At 43.6% G+C, this 27,311-nt stretch overlaps 1 protein-coding gene across 7 annotated transcripts in view; it reads right to left on the bottom strand.

Annotated features, from left to right (window-relative positions):
- Positions 1 to 14,698: 14,698 nt before the first annotated feature.
- The window catches only part of CRADD (CASP2 and RIPK1 domain containing adaptor with death domain), a 224,174-nt gene continuing 211,561 nt past the window's right edge, over positions 14,699 to 27,311 (bottom strand). For 6 of the 7 annotated variants that reach the window (XR_012324257.1, XR_012324259.1, XR_012324260.1 and 3 more), the window contains one exon: positions 14,699 to 27,065. The gene's annotated coding sequence lies outside the window, so the exon portion shown is untranslated. The remainder of the gene's footprint in view (positions 27,066 to 27,311) is intronic. The other variant, XR_004528861.2, reaches the window with a different exon arrangement.

Here is a 27,311-nt window from a genome sequence, read left to right on the forward strand (position 1 = left end):
GCAACACAATAGAATAAGAAAAATGAAAAATAATCAGCATTCAGGGTTTATTCCGTTTCAATCCGAGGATGAAGGCATTTCTGTTGACACGTGTTTGATTTTCCTGTTAGACCTGGGACAAGCCAAGGATCTCCTGTGTGCTCTGGACTATCCTTCACCCTTCCTCTTCTTCCACACATATCTGGGATCTGGACTTTCTAGAAAACCTCCAAGAATATTCTTTGCATAGAACCTGCTGTTTTTATCTGCTAAACTGGCTCTTGTCCTTCACGGTTTGGGAGTTTGCAGCTCAAAGTACATTTAAGGCACTTCCCTCCTTCATCCAAGCAGGATGCTGGCCCTCTCACTTGCCTATACTTGGGAGGCTAAAACAACTTCTACATTTGTATCTGAGGGCAAAATCTAAATAATATCAAGGGCGTTTATGAAGAGGAGGGGATTGTGCTAAATTCCCATCTCCCTGTAACGTAGAGCAATGGCTAAATTAGTCATGTTCAGTTTCAGTTGGAAACAGTTTGATATGAACATCTGATAAGGAATTTGATTAACCATCATGTGAACTATCTACCTTGTATGTTTCTAATCATGGTCTGGAATCCCCATGGTACGCAGCAGGCCTCTGGGGATAGCCTGGCCCCTGTACCACTCTGTGAGAACCCAGAAAACGAAAATTCACTTAAATCTTGGTCTACAGCTCAGCAAGTAAATTTATTGCCAAAAAAAAAAAAATCATATTCATTCTGGTTTCAAAGTTCTAGGCTGAAAGGATTTTGCACATTTCACACCATTAGTTACTACCTACCTCAGCCCCTACATATGGAATAATGAGGAAAAGGCTCAGGGTGAGTCTTGATGGCTTTCAACATCCAGAGGTTGCTAGACGGAGATTTTTAATAACTTCCTGATAATGTGATAAGTCAAAGACTTGACTCCTTTCCCCTACCTTCCCCCAGACATCCATGTCCTATCACTTCTACCTCCTACACATTTCTTGAATGAAAACAACTCTGCTCCATCTTCATAGTCACTTCCCCAGGTCAGACAGAGACGCTGCCATCTTAGCTTCCCACCTGGTCTTCAATAGGTGCCCACCTACTAAAATACAGGTGTGATCCTGCCCTGGTCCCTTCTGAAGTTCTGCAGTAGATCCCCATTGCTCCTAAATCTCCCGTTGCTCTTAGGGTAAACTTGCAACTCTTTCTCATGGCTTTCAAGGCTTTTCCTTAGAGATTACAAACCAGAAGCCTGTGGAATGATAGGTTTTGCTTGGCTCACACAGTGCTTTTCTAAATTTCAAGTACAGCCAATGTTTATAATTTTGAAAACTTTGTGTACAAATCCAAACGTATGGCTTCTCTTGAAAACTCAGGGTATCTGGTAACTCTGGGCACAGGTTCCCACATGGAAAGGGCCTCCTACCTGGATGGGGGCTTTGTGTTCCAGTTCTCCCAGTCTGCGCCACGCCTGCTATATACCCTTCCTCTGGTTCACGGAGGCTACCTGTCTGATGATGCCGACAGGTGGGCTCCACATTACAGGGCCCTGATGGCGCTCCTGTTCCCTCTCTCACTGGTCTCCCCTGACACATGCCTGCGGGGAGAGTCTGGGGAGCTAACTTCTCTCAGTCTCCCTCTCCCCATCCCACCCCCTCATATGCACAGGCTGGGCTCCCTCTCACCTTGCTGCTCTGTAGAGGGAACCCACATTTGGGAATGTTTGATTGCAACTCATTCTTTGGGTCTCAGTTTAAATGTTCTCTTTCTTAGGATTGTCTGCCCCGGCCTCCCCTACCCAGGCCCCATCCCCAAGTCCTGTTTTAATTGTCCCTCCTTAGAATCCCCTATGGTGTAAGAACTAAATTTGACACTCAATATTACATGCTGCCTTGATGTCTGGTGAAATCAGGGGGGCCTCAAACGGCATAATGGCAAGTTCCCCTCCCCACTCTACTCCCATGGATAATTCCCCTAGTCAAACAGCCCTCCTTATCAAACCCCCCAGGTGCAGTTCCCATTAATCCCTGAGCAGTAGGTTTCAGTTTCCTGGCAGCTCACAGAACTCGTCAAACAAGCCAATCACATCCTCTTGCAGGAACCAGGGGCCTCCTCACCCTCTTGATACTACAAGCCTACCTCTCACAGCCCCTGATGGTTCACTCGGCTCCTGAGTGCCATCCTTGTGTGACCTTGTATGGCGTGTGGTTTCCCCTGCCCCCCACTAGGCTGTGAGGATATGTGATTGATAAACTGCTATCAGTCTCAGCTGTCCAGTGCTGAGTGTTGCATATTCAGTCAACCCCATAACCCTAGGGGTTGCATATTCAGCCAACCCCATAACCCATAATCCCTCTTTCAGCAATAGGGTGAATAGGAGGTGACTAAAACAGCCCACACGTACCATAACTGCTTGCTTACTCGCCTCCTCCCCCACTAGATCACCGACTCCATGAGGGCAGGGGCTAGGAAGACAGGGATGGGTATACTGTTTGCCTCCAAATCCTCAGTACCTAGCACAGAGCCTGTCACATCACAGGTGTTCAATAAACTCTGGTTGACCATCTCAGCAGGGTGGTAAGTATCTTATCAGCGGAAGTATTCAGCCAGAGCAGAGGAAATAAGCACCTTTCAGACATTGTAGAGGTTTCTCCCGGGTGATGCTTACTGCACATTTCAGTTCTTAAGAGTCTGTGATTCCAATAGTTTGTTACTTTGTTTCTTCATCGAGTTATGGCAGTCCCTATCTTGCTAAATAGGACAAGGTAGACCAGTTATCTTTTACCATGAAGCACGCTCTCAATTTTCAAGATGCCGTCGCTAATGTTAATAGGCTTTGTTTTCAAGAACTAGGGCCCCAGTTCAATGAGCAGGACATGGCTATGCAACATATGAAGAGGCTGCACAATTGAGCCCATTTGTTCTAAAGAGCTCTATCACAGCCCCTGGTGTTTACTGGGAAAAAAACCCCTACCATCTGCAGATGGTTTAGCAACAAATGTATACCATTTCCATGTGTTAGTAATGCAGTTCTAGAAACGAATCTAATCAGAGTGCTGTTTTAGCAGGGAGGATGTTCTCACTTAAATCCAAAAAACCATTTCCATCATTTACAGATTTTTTTTTTTTAATTTCCAGATTTTTAAGAATCAAAATCCAGCTGTCTTTCTGCAATATGCCATTTAGACATCTTGGAAATAAATCTACATGTTAAAATAGTAGCAACACTCATGGGTTATCACTGAACATTATAAAATATCACCCTGTAACCTGAGGGTACCTTAGAGAGGATATACTTACAATTTAAATTTCAAGAATGTGTCACTGCCTTTTCTTTCATTTATTGTGTTAAAATCCAAACTATTTTAGAACCATAAATTTTGTAATTTATGCAGATTTTATGCCCATCAGAGCAATCAGAGAAAGACCTTTCAGTGCTTCATTTTAAGCTGTGCCTACACATGAAACTAGTCTGACTAAGGTCAACTCTTATTTGATCAAACCTTTGGCTTAAGTAAATCTTAATTTTGTTCAAACTCTATTTCAGGGGTGAAGAAGGATGTCCCATAGAGTAAATTATCAGAAGAAAAACACCAGCTCTCCACAGGAGACAACAGAGGTGAGTGGATCAGAGCTCAGGCCTTAGAGTTCACTGCCCTGGGTCCTAATCTTGGCCCTGCCACTTATTAACTGACTCAGTTTAAACTTAACCACCCCCAACCTCATCATCTTAAAACGGCAACAGTGAGAATACTTCTGCCATGGTGATGTTGTGAGGATTAAAGGTGAAAATGAATACAAATGCTTATCACAGCTATTGGCACTCAAAAAGCATTCTATAAATGTTAACTATTATTTTTTGGTAAACTGGCTTCACAAAATGTCCTAGCAATGAAATCTTTGAAAATTTGATTCTGCAACTAACTATTGGAATCTGGAATTTGCCTCGTGGATTGCCAATGCCATTGGATCCCCACCAGTTCTCATGATTTAATTAATGAACATATAACTGCCAATTTCCAGAAGGGAGAAAGCCAAAGAAAAGTAGGGATGGTATTATAGACAATAACTCATTGTGAATCAGGAAGGGACATAATCTTTCTAGTCATTAATGAATTAGAAACCCAGCCAAGGGACTTGCCTGGTGGCGCAGTGGTTAAGAATCCGCCTGCCAATGCAGGTGATACAGGTTTGATCCATGGTCTGGGAAGATCCCACATGCCGCAGAGCAACTAAGCCCGTGCACTACAACTACTGAGCCTGCGCTCTAGAGCCCCACGAGCCACAACTACTGAGCCTGCATGCTGCAACTACTGAAGCCCGCACGCCTAGAGCCCATGCTCCACAGCAAGAGAAGCCACCACAATGAGAAGCCCGCACACCACAACGAAGAGTAGCCCCCGCTCGCCGCAACTAGAGAAAGCCCGCGCGCAGCAACAAAGATCCAACGCGGCCAGAAATAATAATAAAAAAACCAAAACCCGGCCAAGGCATGAAGCCAAGGTATGAAAGGGGATCATCAGCACACAGAGGTGACTGACTGCAAATTTCCTTGGATCGTGCTTTGTGACCGCCTGGAGGGGTGGGAGGGAGGGAGATGCAAGAGGGAAGAGATATGGGAACATATGTATATATATAACTGATTCATTTTGTTGTAAAGCAGAGACTAACACACCATTGTAAAGCAATTATACTCCAATAAAGATGTTAAAAATTTTTTAAAAATTTCCTTGGATCCAGGAGCATTAGCCCCAGTCATCACGTGTTGTCCCTTGGGGCTTGTCATGCCATCACTGGTCTTGGCCATTTGGAGTCCAAGAAACAAAGCCAAGAGACTGAAATGAGAGTGGGCATCCAGAGTTTTCATAGTGAGAACATTCTAGTTTTCACTATGAAACCTGACTTGGAAAAGTGGGCCTTGGCACTGGCCTGTTTTTATCCCTCTCTTCAATGCCTGTCTTCTTCCTCTAGCCCTGATTTTCTGCAGCACCAACACACAACACTTAAGACATTGATTAAGGAAGACAGACAAGACCATCCTTCTTCAGAAAAGGACAATCACCCAGATAAAACCAAATATGCCCAGTATTCTGACAATTATCTCACCACTACTTATAGGAATGCAGGTAAGAAAGTCTATTCTTCTTTACCTCCCAAGATGCAAGTACTTAATGGGAACAGGGACACACAATTCCTTTATTGTGACCTCCATATCTAAATTTTTTCAAGGTAACATAATCTACACGCACAATTTGGAAATATGTAAACATCCCGTAGGCAGGAATCCTGGTTATCTTACTCACTGCTGTGTGCAAAGAAACTAGCACAGTATCTAGAACGTAGTATGTATTCATGAATATTAAATAAACAATGAATGAATGTATATGGGCTCACTCACTTTTGCGCTTCTATCTGAAATCTCTTTCTACCATGGCCCATTCAGCTAACTTCTACTCACCCTAATAGTCTCTGCTCAGTTGCCATTCATTCTACGAAATCATTTCTTTCATTTCAGGAAGGAGAAGACCTCTTTGCCTCTGTTACCATACAATCTAGAGCATGTCTCCATGTAAAGTTTTCTCTATGCAAACAACAAAACCCATTCTGGGGAGTTCAAGCAGAAAGTGACTTGTTAAAGGATATTGGGTGGCTCCCAGAATTTGGGGGAGGGATGGAGATCCAGGTGTGAATGCTACCTACCTAAACATAACAGCCAGGAAAGAGCCCGACCACGCCAGCTGCTTGAGAGAAACACGGCAACAGCTGCTGCTTAGCACTGATCAGCCAGTGTAGACCTGAGGATGTAAGCATGGCTACTACCGCCTCAGAATAACTAGACACCTCTACCACTTTCCTCATCAGAAGATCCCATCACCCGTGCACTGCTGCAATCTCACGTTGATCACTTCCACCTCCGCCTGTACTAGCACAACCAATTAGAAGAATGTAGGCTACGTACCTGACATCTAGCCACAAGGGGTTCTGGGAAACGTACGTTTTAGTTGTCCAGACTCTGTAGCAGAGGAAGGTGAACTAGAAGGTATGTTGAGTGAGTCATCCAACTCTATATGTGCTACGCTCCATGACACCACTGTCTCCTTCGCTTGGTATGAATTCCCTAAAATCTGAGAGAAAAAAATCAGCACCATGGAGGATCAATGCAGAAAATCCAACATGTGACCAATAGGAGTTCCAGAGAGAGAACAGAGAAATAGGAGAGAAAGAAATAATACAAATTAATTTCCCAAGATGGAGGACAAGAGTTTCTATACCGAAAGGTGAGAATTTAAAAAGACCCTTCCTAGATACATCTCTGTGAAATTTCAGAACACCAAAAATAAAGACCCTAAAAGCTTCAGAGAGAGAAAAGGGTCATCTACAAAGGAAAAAGAAAGAAACCGATGGGCATAGCAGCACTGGGTGCTGAAAGAAAATGGAACAATATCTTTAAAACTGAAGAAAAATGGTCTTTGACTTGAGTTCTATCCCAGATAAAATGTCATTAAATAATGATGGCAGGATATCTTTATATATGCAGGGCTCAGAAAGTTTACCTCCTATCCATTCTGCAGTTGAGAGTTACTTGAGAAGATGTGCTCCAGTCAAACGAGGAAGTAAATCAAGAAAGAGGAAGTTGGGCTTCCCTGGTAGCGCAGTGGTTGAGAGTCCACCTGCCGATGCAGGGCACACGGGTTCGTGCTCCGGTCCAGGAAGATCCCACATGCCGCGGAGCGTCTGGGCCCGTGAGCCATGGCTGCTGAGCCTGCGCGTCCAGAGCCTGTACTCCACAATGGGAGAGGACACAACAGTGAGAGGCCCACGTACCGCAAAAAAAAAAAAAAAAAGAAACAGTAAGTCATAAGATCCAGGGGATGGTGTGCCCGATTTAAAGGAGAACCAAAGGGGAGGAAAACAACAGCTAATTATCGGTCCCAGAAGACCATCAGGCTACATTAGAGGAGGTAGGTAAATGGAGAGTTCCAGGAGGAAGGCTCCGGGGAGAAAAGAACCTCCATAAACTACACAGTATGCTGGAGACATTTTAGGAGCATAAGCAGATGATAAAGGCAGAGAATACAAAAATTAAGGCAATTAGAAATTCCAGGAAAAATTAAAAACTGTAAGAAGATAAATGTAATCATAGCACACTGCTCTCCAGAAAGATAATACTGTAAAGACTCTAATGATTTCTAATTTTTAAAATCAGCAAGACAAAGCACACACAGAAAAGACCAGGAGTATTATGAATCTTGTTAGTGTAAAACTACAAATTCAAATGAGAGATGTAAGAAGGAAAGAGAGAGGTGAAAGGAAGGAAGGGGTGACTATGTAATATAGGATGCCTTACAAATCGAGGAGTATAGTACCCAGCATCCTTAACCCCCTCTGCTAGTACTAGCACCTCAATTTCCCCTTGGGTCATTTCTCCTCCACAACATACAGGCTCAGTGAGACTGTTCATCCACATGACCTACACTCTCTAGCCAGTGGGTGAGCGTGTGGCCCAATGTAAGCCAATCAGACTTTCTCTTCCTGGTAAATTAAGAATCCCCACTGATTCACATAGGGGAGTACCCTAAAGACAGTGCATTAATCCCTGCTCCTTTTGGATTCCCAGAACAATTCTTATTCCTTGCTTTTCTAAAGCCTGACTCTTTAGCAAGAGCTGGTTTCAACTGATAAGATGTAATAAGATAAATAGAAATTTAATTACAGTGTTTTAAATTTCAAAACCTGGGAACTGAAAATAGTGACGTAAGTATGTGAAGGGTGAGGGATTAGAGGAGGGATTAAGTAAGTAAAACTCTCATATCTTAACAGGAAGTCAGTGTAAAAAGTGTAAAGCTGGTACATCATGAAAGGGCAGCACTATAGCAAATTATTTATCAATGTGGAGGCAACCATCAGAAAATTTAAAACTTTGAAATTTAGAAAGAGAAATGGTTTCTGGGAAAAAAAGGGACCAGGCTAGGGAGAAGTAGAAAAGGAGACTATTTCTTTTTGTCATAAACTCATCTTAACTTCTTAGTTTTTTCCCGGTGTGTATTTATTAATTTTTTTTTTTTTTTTTTTGCGGTACGCGGGCCTCTCACTGTTGTGGCCTCTCCCGTTGCAGAGCACAGGCTCCGGACGTGCAGGCTCAGCGGCCATGGCTCACGGGCCCAGCTGCTCCGCGGCATGTGGGATCTTCCCGGACCGGGGCACGAACCCGTGTCCCCTGCATCGGCAGGCAGACTCTCAACCACTGCGCCAGGGAAGCCCCTGTATTTATTAATTGATAAAATTTTTAATGTTAAAGAGGTGGGAAAAATAAAGATTTTTGGCCTGTCTATAATGGAGATGGCTCAGAATTTCAAATCCATCTTAAATAGACAGAAATAAGCTCTGGAAGCTGTTCTGGAAACTGGCACATTACCTAACATCCCTGTCTCAGACTCCAAGGGAGGAAGCAAGACTCCCTCCGTTGGTGGATCGCCCCGGACTCCTGGACTAGGCAGAAGCCACTGCCTCCTCTGAATGCCCTCACAGGGACCCCACCTGTGGATCACCTCGAGCATGTCTTTGCACTTTCTTACCATGCCCTTGCCAAGTTCAGAGAAGTTGGCACAGGATTCAGATGCTTTGGCTTGTTCTCTGCCCATCTCCTTACCCAACCTTCACCCTACCTTCCTAGAAAATCAGAATCAGTCTTATCTCTACTCTCAAGGGATAAAGAAAACAACATCTCCATATCTTTAAGACCATGAGATTTGTTTTGAATGTGAATCAATTTTTACTGTTCTGATAAGACAAGGATAGACCTTGATACTGAAGGTATGGAGACAGCACTTCTTCTGGGCTGAATTAGAGGAAATCAGAAGCTTCAAGGTATGTTTGTCTTTCTCTACCAAGTAAACTCTGAAGGTGACTGAAGCCTCAACAATGACCCAAGTCATAATAGGAGGCAAAAGGTGGCTACATGCGTCTTTTCCCCACCTTCACATTCCTGTACTCTTGGGCGAGAGTAAGCAGCTCCTTTTTCCACATTCCTCTGCCGTGCTCAGTCCTAGTTCTGAAAGATGGTGGGTGTTCAGAGGAGAGGAATGAAGGAGTCTGAGGCTGGAAGATGTGAGGGAAGAAATGAGATCAGTTAGGACTTTTCAGGCTGCAGACATACTGGAGTCAGGTAAAGAATTACTGACATTTTAAAGGCAAGCTGCCCAGCACCTTCAACGTGTCACTGAGTCAAATCTGGTAATTCCCAGAGGTGTCTCATATGTGCTCATGACAGTCCCCTCATCCTCTATTCTGGTTCTCCTGTTAAGATGTTTACTTCTTTGCTCAATTAGCAATTATAAAATGGAAGTGATAATTCTGGCCCATAAGAAAAATGCATGCAATCACTTAGCAAGTCAGAGGGAATATGCTCTGTAAAACCAAGGTACGGTCCTTTTCACAGTGTAGTACCTTGGACAGGAAGTACTGACATCAACAAATGGACTTATAAAATTTATCCAGCATATCATTTGGGCATATCATGGTGAGATTCTAATCCCAACCTTATGGATCAATATTGGTCCACTGGCACAACTATATGTGCCAATAGCACTATTTTAATAAATTACAAAGAACTATTATAGCAAATTTAAACTCAATTGAAATCTCAAATGATTACCGCTCAAATTCTAGCTCCATTTTTTAGCAGCTGTGTGACCCTACAGGGAAGAATCTAGATTTTGTAGGGCCTGAAGCATATACAAGCTGGGGAACATTTAAGAAAAAGAATATGAAATGCATAGATTCAAAATCAGTACAGAGGGACTTCACTGGTGGCACAGTGGTTACGAATCCACCTGCCAATGCAGGGGACGCGGGTTTGAGCCCTGGTCCGGGAAGATCCCACATGCCCCAAAGCAACTAAGCTCGTGTGCCACAAGTACTGAGCCTGTGTGCCACAACTACTGAAGCCTGCGTGCCTAGAGCCCGAGCTCCACAACGAGAAGCCACCACAATGAGAAGCCTGTGCACCGCAATGAAGAGTAGCCCTCGCTCTCCGCAACTAGAGAAAGACAGTGCACAGCAACAAAGACCCCATGCAGCCAAAAATAAAATAAATAAATAAATAAAAATCAATACAGAGACTTGGAAGAGGCTTGTATAAGTGAGAGGACTGAACTTACATTTTATTAGCTTCATTAGAGACCTGCCACTAGGTACCTGGGAAAGTTACATGACTGTTCTGAACAACAGCATACTTACCTATAAAATTAGGACTGTTCTGAACGATAGTATACTTACCTATAAAATTAGGATAATAATCATTACTCTGTGGAATTAAGGAATATATATATATAGATGATATATATATGATCTATCTATATATATAATTTTTGAGTTCCAGATGCTCTCAACACAAGATTTTATATATATATATGTAACTTGTTATGAATATTCAAATGTAGAGTCCATATAATCTAATGATTAGGTTAAATTTTTTTCTTTTCATGATTTCTGATTAATTGTGGTTTTATATGGATAGATCCCAATGGACACAGAGACTAGATGCTCAACAGCCAGTAACATAAACTCTCAGAATTGACAATAAAGCATTGAAATGGAGCAGCAGTTGTCAGACGGGATCTTGGCAAAGACAAGGAAAGCAATTTGAGGGACGGAGGTAAGTAGGGTGGCATGTTGCAGATTTGAATGTTGAGACCACTCCACTGCCACATCACCCTCTCAAAAAGGGTCTTAACCAACACAGCCTCGCTTGAGCTCATAGCCCCTATGAGGTAAAGGTGATGCTCATCCTTCAGAGGGTCTTCTTAGCCAGCTCATTCCACAGCCCACTTTACATGTGGCAGAGAATCGAGCCTAACACCTTCGTCATCATTTACTGACTGTCTCTCAAATGTCAGATTATAGTGCTAAGTGCTTCACACGTGTTTTAATCTTCCAAGTGCCATTGTTTCTATTTGACACTGAACCATTGGAGCTGAAATTCAATATCTTTCCAAAGATGTGCAACTAGTAAGTGTCTAGGCACCAACGATTTTTCTAACTATGTTAACAGATTTGGAGCCCATTTGGGACCCGCAAAAGTTCTGGAACCAGCAGAAATTACTTGAGCCCTGGCCTGCATCTAAAACTGAATCCTTATCCTCTATAAGGGAGTATAATCTCCTCAGGAATTGACATGGATAACATCACTAAGACCACAGGTAGATTAGATCATTTCTGGGGCTGTTTCTTATTTGTCTCTGTATTGCTAATGTCTAGTACAGTTGCTTGCAAAGTAAATGTTGTGAGATGAGGGAGCAAAACGAATACTTTGGTCATGCGACACATGAGGGGCAGGGCCAGGAAACCCAGATCTTCTGACTCTTGGCTGTCGACGCTACTACTGTTGACACTACTGCTCCTTCTCTATGTCACTTTGGCTGCTGTAACAAAAAGACCCCAAATACAATGGTTTAAACACATAGAGGATTATATTCTTCTTATGTAAAAGTCCGTGTAGTCACTTCAAGAGAAGAAGATGCAAAGGAAAGCAAATCCCTTTCCTGTAAACACCTAACCAGGAAGCTTCAGATATCACTTCCAGGCACATTCTACTAGCCAAACAGTCATATGGCCATATCCAGCCACAAGGAGTGCTGGGAAATGTAGTCTTTACACCCATCTAAAATTTCTATTAGCAATAAGACAGGACAATGGTAGTCCTGGCCACGGAGAGGCAAGTCACTGTGTACAGTGGGAAAAGGACTAAACTCAGAGATGGGTATAGAGGGGTTTTTCTCACCTGCAAAATATAATAAAAATCATAACTACCTTGACTCAGTTTTTTCAACTCTAAACAATAACAACAATGGTAATTAGCATTTACTGAGCATGCCCCATGCTCTAGGGGCTATACCATATACTTTACACATACGATTTAATTCAATTTTCCCAACAACCCTCTAAGGCTGGCATTATTATTGTCCCTTTCATTTTAGAGATTAGGAAACCAAGCCTCAGAGGAGTTAAGTAGCTTGCCCCGTGTTCACAGTGAACGTGTGAGTCACAAAACCAGACCTGGGCTCGCTGACTCCAAAGCCCAAGCACGGCCCCTTGGCTACACCTTAAGTGGAGATCATCGCAGTATCAGCATTGCAGGGCTGTTGGGAGCATGAAAGGGGATGTGACGGATGGAGCGCACAGTAGGCCTTCTCTACCTTCCTCAAGGAAGGCAGTGTGTCTTGCTGGGGCTTTAGGCTCCCTTGTCTGAGTTGAGTAAAGAACCTGGCTCCAGAATGGGGACTGTCCAGAAACAGTTCACAGTCGCTGGAGACAGGCTGGAGCCGAGAGGAGGAGGAATCAGGTTTGAGAGAGAAGAGGAAAAAAGCAATAAACTGAAAAATCACAGCTCTGCAGGCAATGGAATCTATTACTCAGAGATTAAAATGTCACAAGGAGTACACGTCAGCTCCAGGCTTCGGAAAATGTTTTTTTCCATCATAATTACTGCTCGCCACTAACACAGAAGACTATTTCCTTTCCTAGGGAGGAGCTTGCCCCACTTGGTGTCTTTCTAGCATTCTGCAGACCTCAAAAGTTGCTTCTTACATTTGTTCAGAGTATTAACAATGGCCAACACCAGTAAGCACTTACCACGTACTAGCTACTTAGAGCTTATTAATCCTCCAATAACCCTGTGAGATGGACACTATTCATTTCATCCTGTCTTACAGATGAAGAAACTGAGGCACAAAGGTTTTAGGTAACATGCCCAACCTCACACAGCTGGTGATGAGAGAATCAGGTTTCGAACCCAGCTCATCCGTTCAGGAGTGTGATCTCAATCACTCCTCGAAATTTCCCTCTCACAGCCCAATTCTGTTCATGGGAAAGTGGGAAGCAATACAAGTCCTCCCAGAAAGAACCTGGCAAGTCTTCCGTTTTTTTCTTCCACATTGAAGTACAATGTGAACCAAAAATCTGAGGCATGGAGGGAGTCCACGTCTAATGTCAAATCCAACCTCAGCTGGGGTTAGTAAACTACATTAAGATTCATACCCAGTGGGATCTTACTAGCTAACCTTTAAAAATGATTTTGTAGAAGAATATTATTAAGTAGGTGAGATCATAAACAGCATGTATAGTGTAATTTCCATTAAAAAAATAAGTTTCTAAACACACACACACATAACTGGAAACTCACACATCAAATCATCATGAGTCCTTCTACCAGAATAGCAAGATTATGGACAGATTCGTTCATCTGATGGCTCTCCTTCCCCCCGTTTCCATCCAGATCCCTATATTTTTAAATATTTTTAAAAATCAAGTTTACTAGCCTTTATGTGACTGATTTATTTATTTTTTACTAGAAGAAATACCTTAAAGCTGATTTTAGCCTACCTGTGTCAGTGAATCTTTTAAAAAATGTTTCCTTTTTAGGTTGGGAAAAAAGGGAAAATTTAAAATAAAAATTCAGTATCAGAGCATTCATTTCTCAGATTTCTAAACAACAAATTAACACCTTATCATTTATTCTGTGAAGTCGTATTTTTATTCATTTAAAGGAAGACAAAAGTTGAAGAGGACAGGGAAGTATAACAAGAAAACTATGAGAAAGGAAAGGATGACCAAGAGACATCAAATATGGAAGGCATGCTGTCACCGGCCAGCATTCAAGAGCCTCCCAAATCTTGCCGGCATCTCCACTCACCAGGAAAACTCAAAAAGGTGACTCAAGTTCAGGAACCATCACAGGCTGGTACCTGAAATCACCTGAAAAAACGCTGAGCATGGCTACCTCCTAAACAAACAAGGTACTGCTTCTTTCTCTTCTATTTTTTTGAACCAAAATTACACTAATAGAAAACTTGGAGGACAGCACAAAGAATTATTTTTTTTCTAAGCCATTTGGTAGTTAAGTTGCCTAACTGATGGCCCATCACTACTGAATACTTCCATGTGCAATCGCAACAATCAAGGACATCATCCTGTATAACCACAGTCCAAGCTTCAAAATCAGGAAATGCACACCGATACACCACCATGGTCTAGTCCTCAGACCTCATCTGAGTTCTGCCAATTGTCCCGATCACGTGCTTTACAGCAAAACGACTCAGTCCAGAACCGAGCGACAGTCGTTGTCTGTCTCTTTTCAGACTATTCCTTTAGTCTGGAATAGTTTCTACGTCTTGTCTTTTGCAACCCGACACTTTTGAAGATTTCAAGGCCAGTTATGTTGTAGAATGTCCCTCAGTTTGGGTTTGTCTCTGTGCTGTGACTTTGTTAAATTAACATTTGTTAGGTTGGAGCACAGGGTGCTGGATGGTGAGATGCGGTTCAACAACAGATCATAGGAGAAATTGACGCAGAGAAACTTACCACTCGCAGGTCCCGGAGGAAGGACATGGCATCCCTTCAGGGGCCACCTGGGGAGGTGGAGGCAGAGTGCAGACAGAGGCAGCACCTGGGCAAGTGCCTTTCTTAGGGTCCAAGCGTGGAGTGCCTGGGGGTTCCCTGGGCAGGGCCACATGGGTCAGTTCAAATCAAAAGAGCAGGCAGATACTGAGGGCCTAACCCCTCAGGTTGTAGGTCTGGCAGGGAACCCAGAGAAAGGGTCAGCGAATCTGCGGTGGCCGTGAGGAGAGGCTGATCGGATTTTTGTTGCTGTGGAAGAATTAGCAAAGTGCTCTGACCACCACTGAGGACGTTTTCTTTCTGTGTGTGATAAACAGCAGGGCCAGGAGATGTGGGGAAACAGGGGAGGTAAAAGGCATTAAAAGAAAAAAAATCACAGGGAATTTAGCCTCACATTTGGAAATCATGTTCTCCTCCATCGTCGTAATTGAAAAGGCAGGGATCACATGCACACGTTATGGATCCAGTGCTCAGAGGCAGGTGAGGTCAGGATAGTTTTCGTCTGGATCTGCAGGCCAGTGTTCCGACAGAGCAGCAGAGGCCAACAGGCCTTCCTCATCCCGTCCCCAGTGCCGCCTCTCCTCTCCCCACTCCCTCCTTCTCCTCAACCTTCCTTTTCTCATCCTTCCAAAAGCAGTTAGTCAAGATTTCAGTGAGACCGAACTTCATGAAGAATGGGAGTCCCCCCAAGTTTTTGTTTTTAATTAAATTTTTATTGCGTAAAATATACATGTCATGAAATGGACCATTTTAATCATTTTTAAGTGTACAGTTTAGTGGCATTAAGTACATTGACACTGTTGTGGAACAATCACCACCATCCATCTACAGAACGTTTTTCATCTTGCAAAACTGAGACTCTGTCCCCATTAAACAATAACTCCCCATTCTTCTCTCCCCCAGACCGTGGCAGCCACCATTTTATTTTCTGTTTCTGTGAGTTTAGTTACTCTAGGTACCTCATCTGAGTGGAATCATACAGTAGGTGTCCTTTTGTCACTGGTTTATTCCAGTTAGCATAATGTCTTCAAGGTTCATCTGTGCTGCAGCCTATGTCAGAATATCCTTTTTAAAGGATGAATATTCCATAAGATTTTAAAAGTTATGTAACTACAGTAGTCTGCTAGGGCTGCAAAATATAGGAGGCTGGGTGGCTTAGACAATGGATATTAATTTTCTCACAGTTCTGGAGGCTGAAAGTCCAGCACTAAGGTGTCGGCAGGTTTGGTTTCCTCTGAGGCCTCTCTCCTTGCTGGCAGGTGGCTGCCTTCTTGCTGTGTCCTCACATGGCCTTTCCTCTGTGTGCTTGCATCCCTGGTATTCAAATTTCCCCTTCTTATAAGGACACCAGTCAGACTGGATTAGGGCCCATCCCAATAGCCTCATTTTAACTTAATCACCTCTCTAAAGGCCCTATCTCCAAATACAGTCACATTCTGAGGAACTGGGGGTTAGGGCTTCAACATATGAATTTGAGGGGGAAACACTTCAGCCCATAACAGTAACCTTCCCGAGAAATGAATTCCTCAACTGTATGAAAAGCACGGTGGCCACCCCATAGGTTGCTGGTTCAGAAGATGCCCATGAAGAGCTTGGCACGGCACTGGAGCATGGCCACCTTTCTACGAGATCAGCTAGCATCACTGTTTCGTTTTCCCAAATCCTAGTATGTGTCTTTCCAGCATATGTTGAGTGCACAGTTAACAACGTGTGTTACTTCTTTCATCTTGGATTGGGTGGGGTCTTGGACAGCAAGAGGAAGGAGACCCAAGAATACATCATTGCAGGACAGGAAAAAGATGGGGAGGCTAACACAGACTTCAACTGCTAAGTTCTCCTGTCCCAGCCAACCTGAAATTTTACAGCTGCCTTATTTATTTTTCTTTTTTGTGGTACGCAGGCCTCTCACTGTTGTGGCCTCTCCCGTTGCGGAGCACAGGCTCCGGACGCGCAGGCTCAGCAGCCACGGCTCACGGGCCCAGCCGCTCTGCGGCATGTGGGATCTTCCCGGACTGGGGCACGAACCCACGTCCCCTGCATCGGCAGGCAGACTCTCAACCACTGCACCACCAGGGAAGCCCCTGCCTTATTTTAATGATGGGTGAGCATAACGGTTATAACTGACTGTGTGCCAGGCACTGAACTAGGCACTCTACAGAAGCTGTCTCATTTAATCCTCAAGTTGGTACTATTACTATCCCAGTGCTCAGATGAGAAAGCCGAGGCCGAGAGTTACTTAAAGCCGAGTGCAGTTACTTAAAGCCGAGAGTTTAAGTAACTTGCCATGTCATAGAGAGGCCAAGTGCTGGAGTCAGCATTCAGACCCAGAAGTTCTGCATGGTGAGCCCAAGGGGATCCAATGACCATTACATAAAAATTAAATACGAATATGAATAAAATGATAAAAGTACTTATATAATAAGGGGGTATGGTTAGAGGATAGGATATGGCTATTTTCCGTCATTTAAAATTTTCTGCTTCTTCAATAGTGTCTGTGGAATTCATTATTTTTAATTTAAATAATTCTAACACAAGACTTTGCACGCTGGGGCACTTCTCTCTGAAGGATTAAAAAAAAAAAAAGTGCATATACCATCTATCAGGTATTGCTGCCTAAAGAATTGGCCTGTTTGTCCTCACCTGGGATTTTAAGAGCAAGCATCCACCTGCCCCCTTACAGCCCCATCTGTCTCCATCAATAATAGATTTTCAAAAGACTGCTTTTTAAATTTTTTTCTTCTTTCTTTTTTTCCTTCCTCTCTTTGTTTTTAAAGAAATACATATGTGTGAGCTCATATCAACTTATCCTTGGAATATGTGTGTTGCAAGCTCTGGGCCCCTCAAGTTTCAATGTGATGGATGTCTTGGATTTGAAGAGTTCTGAGAAGAATCACAGAGGGTTGGGTTGTTTTGTTTGTTTTCCTAAACTGTAGACTATTTTATTCTCAAAGCAGTAAGAAAACCCTAACCTCACCACACCCACCCTTCCAAGCCAATTTCTAGGTTGTTCCTCTAAGAAATGCATGAAGTCCCACGTATTCCCTGGTGGTCCAGTGGTTAAGACTCCATGCTTTCACTGCTGAGGGTGCGGGTTCGATTCCTGGTCAGGGAACTAAGGTCCCACATGCCATGCAGCATGGCCAAAAAAAAAAAAAAAAAAAGAAAAAAATTGGTGAAGTCCCTATAAACGACAGTAAGAAAATCCCTTCCTCTGCAAATTGTCTAACTTTCTGGATTCCATTAGAAGAACCATCTTTTTAATTTCTGACTTCTTTGCCCTGAACCTTGGACAGATTTTGATCTTGTATGATTGAATTTGCATGGGATATATAACATTAGAGGTAATTAAGTCTCCTCAGTGCTCTCTCAACATGACCCAATCTTACTTTCAGCTCCATGGAGATCTCAATGACATCTCCAGCTCACTCACCATGTATACACCATAAAACCTACTGGTTTCACAGCTAGTTACACAGCTCCTGAGAGGGTGGACTTTGACACACCTTGTCAGGTGACTGCTATGCTGGCCACAGCTGCCACTCCAAGCCAAAGACGTCCAATATGGGCCAGACCTAAGGAAACTGTGAGGTGGTCTGAGCTGAGAATGCATCCTAGTTGGGAAGCCCCACACTAAATGGTAAATATGCAGTCTGATCATCTTGAATGCTGGACGCAAAGAATATAACCACAGCACAAAGGCAGGAAGAGGAAATCTAGAGACAGAACCAGAAGCAGAGAGAGTCCTGAGCAGGAAAGACTCAGTAAGCAAAGAACAATGGTTTCTCCTCTTAAGAGAAGACTAGACTATAGTAACTGGAATTGCTGTGGTCTCCCGCAGTTTTCCAGTTGTCCATTAGGTCTGAGCGTGTAGCTGCTGAGATGGTTTTCTCTGCTAACTCACTGCACACGTGTATTTCTATCAAAATCTCCCATCTCTTGTGGTGTTCTTAAGTGTACCATTTTTTTGTTTTTTTGTTTTGGAGTTTTTGTTTTTTGGTAATTGGAAAAAGCCCAACAACACCTTATCTAAAAATGAATTCATAATCCTCTCTCCCAAACCTACTCTTTCTTATTCATTGCCTATGTCTACTTTTGGTATCACTATCCCAGTTTTTCGATTTCTCCCAATACCTTACCAGTCTGTCAATCCATTTGCCAGGTCCTCTCAATTCTATCTCCACAATACAGCTCCAAGATATCAGGGTTGGGTAAATATTCCTCTCACATAGCACTACCCCCCAACCCTTCACTCTTGGCAGACATCACTTATTGATCACTGCACTCTTTCCACTTACCTAAGCAAGGCTAAAAGCCATAATAGATCTACTCCTTGAATGTTTATTTCATATATAAGGTATTATGCTAAGCATTTTGCATGCCTTATCTTATTTCTCATAGAAACCCTGTGAAAATACTCTATTGGTTTTTTCATTGTATAGATGAGAAAACTGAGGCTCAGAGAGTGAGGAGAAATACCCTGGTTCCTCCCCCTTCCTCCAGTCTTCTGGTCTTTCTCTGTGGCCACCCACCGAAGGGACTCAGCTGGAATCAGTTGGCAGGGGAGCCAGGGAAATAAAGTTTGCAGGAGTTAGCTCCTTGTGGTGCAGAGCAAAGCAGAAAAAGAACAGGAATTGGATCTGAGACCAAAAGAATGCCTGGTGAGAAGCTTCTTCTGATTTCACAGTCAAAAGGAACGTGTCCTGACTCTGAAAGATGATAGCACTTGATCCAGAAATTTCCTTCTGCACTGAACACTATTTATCATAGTTGCTTGTGTATATAATATATTATTTGCAAGTCTTTTCTCCTTTGGTCGATAGCCTGTAAAATTCTCTTGGGTAAGATACAAGTGCAAATTATTATCACTCCTGTCGTAACGCTTAGCCCCACGCCTTGCTCAATAAATATTATTTGATGAGGAATGATGGATTTTCAATGCCTGTGCTTCTTTAGACTAAGGAGTATAGTAACATGTCAGGAGGGTATGCCAACTACAAGACAAACACCTTACATTTCCCTGGAGAGTCAATTTCACAGTGTGGCAAGTAACTTTAGACACAATTTTTATACGAAAACAAAAAGTGAAATCAAACAAAATGTACATGGTTTTCTTTAAGATAAATTACTTCAAAAAATACTAGGCTCACCGCAAAAAAAAAAAAAGAAAAAAAAATACTAGGCTCTCTATGTATTCATTTTTTAATTCTTTTGTTTTTCAACAAGTATTGACTGAGCATTTTCTATATTCCTGGCACTGTTCTAGACAGACCTGATTCTTGCCTTCAGGGATCTTACAGTCTAGTGTAGAATTCTATAAAGGACCAACAGCAAATGTTTTAAGCTTCCTGGGCCAAACATTCCTTGTTGCATTACTCAACTCTTCCTTGTAATATGAAAGCAGCCACAGACAACACCGAAATAAATGAGTTTTTATGTTCCAATAAAACTTCATTACAAAAACAAGCAGCAGGCAGGATTCAGCCAATGGGTCATAGTTTGCTGATCCTGTCTAGCAGGGAAAACAGACATTAAATAATTTAGGATGACACACTGTTAGAGAATAATATAAGATGCTCTATGGGCAAAACTAGGGTAAGACACTTAGCCCAGGAGCAGGACCAACTTTGTGGGTGTGCAAGCAGGGCCACTCAGAAGGGACAGCGTGCTTGGTTTAATGCTCTGTTGTCAGAGTCTTGAAATTCTTAATTATATTTGAACTTGTGAAGTCAGAAAGGACAATGGAGCACGTGTGTGAGCAGAGCTGCTGTGCCAGGCATTAGTGCACACACGTGGGGGCTGGAGCACACAGGCGTGGCAGCGGGCAGCACCACGCACCCGGCCTGGCCTTCTGGTGAGCATGTGCACACCTGGGGCTGTCCAGAGCCCCTTGGAGCAACGAGGGCAGCCCTGCCTGGGACCTGGACCCAGATTGGTTGATGGCGGCAGCAGCAATAGCAGATGCAGTGGTGGTGGCAGCAGTGGCAGCCGTGGAGAGTGGAGTGGTTCCAGGGGCAGTGCTGGGACGCATGGTGGGAGATTGGCTAACCCGTTTCTCCCCAGAGCCTGTCCCTGTGGCATCTGCACAAATATTAACTCTCTAATATGAGCACCAGGACACTCAGGCACTCAGGTGGTAAAGCTTGTCAGTAAATTATTACAAATTAAGGGCGTACACATTGACATTGCAATAAAGCATGTCAGGGCCTTATTAAAATTCTTCAAAGAATTTAGAATTTCTGGTTTTGAAAACTGTTACAGCATTGCAAACCAAACATACACGGGCTCAGAAATAGAAATTAAATGTAAAGATTGTTCCATTCAATAGAATAGAACACTGCCTTCACACAAAGTTTCAGATAAACAATTAACAAGGAAGACAATATGTAAATGAATTTTCTTATATTTGAAGATACAGTGATAGAATGCATATCAGGCATTTTGAATTATATAAAAATCATGAAGCCACTTTGGTTTCTTATAGATTTTCACAAGTTGCAGGAACTGTCAGAAAATACTAACATTAAATTTGTGTATAAAAATCATATAATTAACTGATTAGGTAATATAAATGCTATATGTAAATACCACTAATTTAATTATTTATAAATAATATAAATTTGCATATTAAATTCAGAATTACATGAAACTGATTTGTATAAAGAGTTAACTCTGTAGAAAATAGTTCCACGGGAATCATCACCTCTAGAGGTACCGAAACTTATATTTCGAAATAATTTACCAAATGTGTACCCCAATGTTGTCATAGCCTATAAAACTCTCTTATCTGCTCTGGTAACAACTGCATTAGTAGATTTTAATTGTCAAAATTAAAGTTATCAAAAAATATTTGTAATTTTACATTTGCCAACAGCAAATGACGTTGCTTTCAAGTATATAAATTGAAAATTAAGTTATTAAAAGTACACATTTTTATGACCTAATGAATGAATATGTAGGAAAGCAAACCAGAAGAATCTCGGTATCATATTAATCAGTATTATTCATTGTATTATATAAAATTATGACATCAAAAATATGTTTTACCGTTAAAAAACCATTTGTGGGCTTCCCTGGTGGCACAGTGGTTGAGAGTCTGCCTGCTAATGCAGGGGACACGGGTTCGAGCCCTGGTCTGGGAAGATCCCACATGCCGCGGAGCAACTAGGCCCGTGAGCCATGGCCGCTGAGCCTGCGCGTCTGGAGCCTGTGCTCCGCAACAAGAGAGGCCACGATAGTGAGAGGCCCGCGCACCGCTATGAAGAGTGGCCCCCGCTCGCCGCAACTAGAGAAAGCCCTCGCACAGAAACGAAGACCCAACACAGCAAAAATAAATAAAAAAATTAATTAATAAACTCCTACCCCCAACATCTAAAAAAAAAAAACATTTGTATTGTTACTCATGTATCACTACACTTATCACATTTTATAAATAAAATTATTATAAATAATATAATATTTTAAAAGGAAAAGCTTTATATTTTACCTGTAACTGAACCTTTTTTCCCTGCTTTTCGAACAAGAGGTCTGTATTTTCATGTTGCCTTGGACCTCACAAATTACACAGTTGGTGCTGTCCAGGAATCCAGGCAAGCTTTCCTGAGGAAATAAGTAGAAAAGCCCAAAAGCAAGAGAGAGCTTGTCACACTATGGCTGTGCTTCCTAAAGGGTGGTCCCTGTACCAGCAGCAGAATGGCAGATTCTCAGGCCCCACTATGGGAAATCTGATTTTACACTCCCCCCAGGTGGTCCTGACGCCCCTCAAGTCTGAGAGGCACTGCTGCAGGGGGACTGAGAGAAGAACAGTGGGTGTGTTGGGAGGTGGGGGAGGAGCCAGGACCAGGTTCTTAGGACAAGGAGGAGAAAATGGAGGTTTTTAAGCAGGAGTAAAAGCACAAGGTCCTCAAGGGTCAGTACATCCCACCCCCATCCCCTTCCTGGTCTCGTCTTCTACTGCTCTCCGTCCGTCTCAGCCACACGGCTGTCCTCTGACACGTCAGGCAGTCCCCTGCCTCAGGGCCTTTGCGCCAGTTACTTCCTCTTCTTAGAATGCTTTCACCCCAGAGCCCTTTGCATTCTTTGGATGTCTGCTCAAATGTTACCTTCTCAGGAAGGCCTTCCCTAGCCCCCCTATTTAAAATCATCCCCTCAATGCACACATACACACACTCACACCTTGATCCCCTCTTCCGTGTTTTATCTTTCTCCCTTGCACATACCAACACCTAATATATTATACCACTTTCTTAATTTTTGGGTTAAGTGTCTATCCTCTCCCATTCCCCACTGGAATGCTAGTTCTACAAAAGTAGTGGCTTTATTCTGTTTCATTTACTGATATATTCCTGGGGGCCTAAAAATACTGGTAGAGAGGGAACACTCAATAAATATTTATTGAGTGAACAAATGAAGAGGTTTCAATTCAAGTAAATACATGACTATAATTAATAAGAAAGGGGTTCTCACAACCTGGTTAATAAAGTTGCTAGCAGTTGTTCTTAACTTGAGGCTAGGAGCTGGGTTTATTCATGGAGGTAGAGACCACCACAGCTCTGGGAAGGGAAAATCCACGTGCTCCCCTCCCCTCCTCGCTTGCAGGGGTTGAGGCCATGTTACCGTCCTGCACAAAGGACTGTGAGTAGAAGAGGCACGACCAGACCATGGATGTTAATGGGAGTCTCTCCTCCACTTCTTCCGTCTCATTTGGCTGTGACCTTGCATGTCTGTGTGGAGCCACAAGGTCAACGCAGAGAGGAAAGTTCCTTAGGCTTTCTGTGAGGGAGCAATAAACCTTTGTTGTGATAACAGCATTGAGATTTCAGGGTTTATTTGTTACTGCACTGTAGCCTAGCCTAGCCTGACGACTACAGTCATTATCAACAAGCAGAGATAGAGAGCAAATTCAGAAAAGTTGAATCTTCTGAGCAATTCTACTATGAAGGATGTGTATTTGGTAGCTTTAAGGACGATCTTGGACCTTGTCCACAGGTGTAAGTATACAAAAATGCCACCTGACAACGTCCCAGTTCTAAAAGGCAGAAACTATGAAATGAACACATAAAAGTGTACAGAGGCAGAATCTATAAGTATGGACTATGGATCAGTCTGTCTGGGTTTGAATCTCAGCTGTCCCACTTACTGACCTTGACCAAGCTAATTGGCCCTCTGGGCCTCAGTTTCCTCACATGTAAAGAAGGATAATAATATTAACTACTTTGAGAATTGTTAGAGGATTGGATGAAGTAAGGGAAGTAAAGTACTGGGTTCTCAGTGCTTGACACAAACTCATTAAATTTTCACAGCAACTCCATGGGCTAGATACTATTTTTACCCTCGTTTTATAGATGACGAAGCAGTTGCACAGAGACATTAAATAACTTACCCAAGGTCATGCAGCTAGTAAGTAATGGAGCTGGGATTTGACCTCTGCAGTCTGACGGGAGGGACGGGGATGAATCCTGAGCTGGGAGTTAGGCGGACTGGAGGCAAATCTCAGCCCGAACACTCACTAATCAGTTGACTTTGAAACAGCAACTTAACTTTTTGCAGTCGTGATTTCTCTACCTCTTAAATTAGGGAAATAGTAATATGAAAGATAATAGTATCCCTACAACATCAGGCAGTTGTTGAAGGCCAGCTGGGACAGTGTTTATAAAGCACCTCCCACATGCCTGGCCCAGAGGAGATGCTTGCCGAGTGTCAGCTACTGTTGTAATGACAACATCCCGTGTGGCCACAGTCTGAGCAGCTGTCTGGAATAGAGTCACAATACGGTGGGCCACTGGTCAGTCTCTTCTGCTCCTCACTGGAGTTTATGGGGAGACCTATTCCCTTGCTCTGGTATCACACATCTAATAGCGCAGCCCAGGTAACCGAGGGCAGCCCCATTTCCATTCCCCAGGATACATGTGGGATGGGGGGGCTCCAAAGCAGGGTCCCCTCCATCCCACCACCACCACCATGACAGCTTTTCCCTAGGAGGTATGCGTCTCTCATCCCCCTAGAAGCCTATTAAGGCTTCTCTCTTTGGGTCAGGCCAACCTGGCCTCCTATCTGCAGGTCAGAGAACAAGGGGATTAACAACTCAGGAAATCTCTGCTGTCTGCATGCACGCCCTGCTCATCGCCACTTTCACCCCGAGGCGAAAGAAGCTACTGATTTTCCGAATCATCGTCAACAACAAAAAAGTTCCATAGAATCATGACAACCAGCTCCGTTATATTGTTCAGATGCCAATTCTTTGAAAATCCACAATCCTCTGATGACAGCAATGTGGGTGCGGGTGAGTCGGGTGAGTGGATGGGGGAACAGGTCTTAAGGTTGGATATAGTCTTAGGTTTGGTTTCAACCTGCCTCCAGGGTAATATTGGCCTAGATGCTGCCATCATAGCTTGAGGACTCATTACTCCCTAGTGGTCACTGTGGGTTTTACCAGATAGAACAAAGAGCAGCAAAAGATACAAGAACAGTGTTTAGCTAAGGAAACGGCATTTCCCAGGGAAACAGCATCCTGTGAACTGTCTCAGCATTTTAGGTCTTTCTGAGATGTTCCTGTTTTCATCCTTCCTCAGTACTTCCTGTTTCTCTTTCACTTAGTTTCCTTCTCCTTCACTATGCCTATCTCCCTTTCTTCTTGATCTTTCTCTCCCCTTCCTTGCTACCCTCTTCCTTCCCTGCTTTCCTCCTCTAACAGCTATGATCTTTCATATGTGTTGAATCTGTATTGCTGTTCCCTGTTATTAACAACTAGGACAATTTATCCCCCCAAATAGAAGTGACCAGATTTAACAAAAACACAGCGGCCAGGTAAATTGGACTTGTAGATAAACTTATACCAAAAAGATTATTTGTTGTTTTTCTGAACTTTAAATTTACTTGGGCATCTGATAGTGTATTTGGCAGCCCTACCACCAACTAATTGTAGGTCAGTGTGGGTCTCGAATAATGTTTGTCCTGTGAATCAGTGGCTTTTAGAAATGAAATAGATGTCCCATACTTGCTCTGTGGTAAACTTCATAACGCTATTATTTTTAAAAGGTGAGGAACCAATATTCCCTGAACCCTCCACATCGCGGTTTTTGATTTCTTGCTTTTTTATAATGCCTACATCTTTAAGTTTTCTTTGAAGGCAGCTGGCCTTCTTAGGGCATCCCCAAGCCTGGCAACCCCTGGGCAACCCCCCCAGAGGCTGGAGAAGGCCGTAGCTCAGAGAGCAAAGAGTTCCAAGTGGTCAAATTTCAACAGGAATGTCAGGCCTCTGTGAGGGGGAAGGTTACTTCTGCAGGGGGTGAGGGGAAGGGTGGCTTATAAGATTTTTCTCTCGTTATCACATCTTTGCCTCTTATTTGCTATATCCCCACAGTCACAGTGTGCGTGGGGTTAGTGGGGTGGAGTGGGGAATACTCGCCCTTTCTTATGTTCCTTTGGCGCTATTTGAGAGTGAAGCTTACAACAGAAGGAGTGATGGCCAAGGCTCCCCAGATGACACTGAGGTCAATCACTGCTGACAGTTAATACCTAGTTAATACCTGGCCTCCAAGCCGGATAGCCTTCCAGTCCGCTGGTGGCTGAACAAACACAGCAGGCATTTAAAGGTCACGGGGTTGCATGAGGTCAGCAGGGCCCGACCTTCTGAAAGGTGTGGTCATCTCCCCTCCACGCTGAGAACGTTTTTAAACGACTCCAGAAGCTACAGCTCCTCTTCCCCAAGGCACTGCCAGGGCCTGCAGCCAGGCCCTGCCGTTTCTGAGTGGCGTGGTCCAGGCCGGGCTTTCTGCTCTCCCTGCTGGAGGCCCGCCATCCTTATTGAGTGTATTTCCAAGAAAGCAGTTGACAGGCTTGGCAGTGCTATTCCTGGAAATGTTCAATAGGCCATCTTCTGGCAGGGGCCGCTGCTGACGGATGGGTCGGAAGGGGAGACCACGTGCTCAGCGCCATCTCCACCCTGGCCTATTCCCAGGTGCCTCCGAGCAACAGCCGTCCCCAAATACCACGGGCTGTCAGCTGTGGGGGGTGCTGCGGGCCTCTGCGGGACTCACTTCCTCCCTGGCAGGGCAGCTGCCAGCGAGCTTGCTGCTAAATGAAGACAGGCGTCCTGCGACTATAAATTATAACACACAGCAGCTCCAGCTGATGCACTGCCTGTCCCGCAGGAAACTCCACAGGGGACACTTGCCCGCTGCCAAAGGGCATTCTAGACAGTGGCTTCAGCTCTTGTGGCAGCCTCGGGAGAGAGGCCAAGCCTGTCGCTGGGCAGAGGAGCCCTGGCAACTCCCAGAGGTTGGAACTTCCGTCTGATGTGGGGCGCACTCCCGACCTTGGCTTTTCTGCCTCTGCACTATTAACCTTTAGGGCCAGATACTTCTTTGTGGGAGTAGTCTGTGCACCGTCGGATGTATAGCAGCATCCTTGGCTTCCGCCTACTGGATGCCAGTAGCACCTGTACCTCTGCCCTCCTCTGCCAGTTGTGTCAACCAAAAATACCTCCAGACATTTCCAAATGTCCCCTGAGAGGTAAAGTTGCCGTTGGTTGAGATCCACTGGTATACAGGAAAGGAGAAGGAGGCCTTTTCAGGGTGATGCCAGCAAGAGACAGACAGAATCGCAGAATTTGGTCTCCATTTGAGCTGTGTGATGCCAGGCAAGTCAGAGAAACCTTGGGCCTCAGTTTTCTTATCTCTAAAATGGAAAGAAACAGAAGGGCAAACCAAGGGAATGGGGAGATCAGTTGAGATAATGCATGGTAGGCACTTTGATAGGTATTAAAGCACCACAGAGAACATCATAGTAGTAGATTACCTGATGCTTGAATCCTTCCCTACCTCAAAGGGTCTGGCTCCCTTTGAAAGGAAAAAATAGCTGAACATTTATAAAATTCCCAAGACTCTTAAAAAAGAAACAAATACTTTAGAAAGCTTTTCTCTT

Source organism: Tursiops truncatus, chromosome 11, assembly GCF_011762595.2.
Source record: "Tursiops truncatus isolate mTurTru1 chromosome 11, mTurTru1.mat.Y, whole genome shotgun sequence".
Taxonomy (NCBI): Eukaryota; Metazoa; Chordata; class Mammalia; order Artiodactyla; family Delphinidae; genus Tursiops; species Tursiops truncatus.